This window comes from Nicotiana attenuata, unplaced genomic scaffold (genome assembly GCF_001879085.1).
Source record: "Nicotiana attenuata strain UT unplaced genomic scaffold, NIATTr2, whole genome shotgun sequence".
Lineage (NCBI taxonomy): Eukaryota > Viridiplantae > Streptophyta > Magnoliopsida > Solanales > Solanaceae > Nicotiana > Nicotiana attenuata.
In genome coordinates this window covers 906,967-908,742 of record NW_017670239.1, presented here as the reverse complement: position 1 = coordinate 908,742, position 1,776 = coordinate 906,967, and positions in this window count along the sequence as shown.

Sequence of the window (1,776 nt, the reverse complement as noted above, 5' to 3'; positions counted from 1 at the left end):
CGGTTTATTATATATATATATATATATATATATATATATATATTATAACACAGTGCCTTCGACAAAAAAGTGTATCTAAATACCCTCCTAGTTCCATGCCCAGACTTAACTTACTTTACAACCAAGGTCGTTATCATCCGTCACAACTAGAAACTGCCCCACTTCACCTAACAAGCTACCTACTACTTTTCTTCCTAGTCCAGTATCATTATAGCAGATTTTTACACTCGACAATGCTCACCAAAGAGACTATCTGTCACGACCCAATTTCACTACAGATCGTGATGGCGCCCAACACCGTTGTCAGGCAAGCCAACGCGGAAACATTAGTGAGTTCAAATTTTTCTTTACTAAAACAATTACAACAATTTCTTGATTTGGATTTAAAGCGGATGAAAATTAGCAACGTAATTTAATAATTATACAATCCCAAAAGAATAGTCTACTAATGTTTGTGCTAAGAACTGGTATCACAAGTATATGGGCATCTAGTAGAATACACAAAAGAATAAATTTATCCTACTGTCTGAACTACCATAGACAGCCAAAAAAAAGTACAGAGAGACTCCATCACGCTGCTGGGTGGCATAGGAAAGGAGCAGCTCACCGTGGAATCTCGGACTACGATCAAGTGTGCGCACCAGACTAATAACTAGATGTACCTGCCTCAGATCCTGTACAATCAAGTACAGAAGCGTAGTACGAGTACATAAACAATATGTGCCCAGTAAGTATCCCGTCTAATCTCGAAGAAGTAGAGACGAGAGGTCGACTTGACACTTACTAGGGTCAATTAATATAAGAAAGTGTTATACTATGCATGGACGTCACAATTAAATACCAATTTATAGCATGAAAAGATAAGTCATTCCCTAGATAATATCATAGTCAGCCATTTACATTTCAGGGCACTTAGCAAAACAAATCATGAATATGAATTCACATAGATAGCATGCGCACATTATGCCAAGGTCGTACGACCCGGTCCAACATAAAAAAAGAAATGTGCACTGCCAGAGGGTCGAATGGCGCGACCCATATATGCATCTATTTCTACCGAGGCGATCGACCCGATCCACAAATATCAATCATCATCAAGAGGGGACATAAGGCACAATCATAGACAAATAAATTCATACAAGTTATCAAGTGAGTGCATGTGATTATACATTGATTTCCAACTTCTAACAAGTCCTAAGTGATGTCAACATGAAAGGATATAGACATTTACAAACATAGCATGATACGGGTCCTAAACTACCCGGACAATTAACATAATAGTAGCTACGCAAGGACTCTCGTCACCTCGTGCGTACGTAGCGCCCACAATTAGAAACACGTGATTAATTAACTCACTATGGGGACAATTCCCTCTTACAAGATTAGAAAGGAGACTCACCTCGCTCCAAAGCGTACTCCCAGTATCAAGAACGTGCTCAACCCCTCAATTTGGAGCAGAACGATTCGAAACTAATTAAACAAGGTAGGAACTAGTTAATACAAGCTCAAGAGTTTGCTTTTTAACTACTAAAGTAATTCCCCAACCTTAAACACAAGTTTCCTAAAATCCAACCCCGGGCCCACGTGCCCGGATTCTGATATTTTGCGAAGAAAGTTGTTCTCTATAATCAAAGGATCAATAATATATGATTTCTACTTCATTCCATAACAAATTTCGTGGTAACATCTAAGTTTCATCAAAACCTTAGGTTTTGCTCTAATCCCATGATTTTTCCTAATCTTTGTGTGTTAATCTATTCAAGACTCAAGTATTAA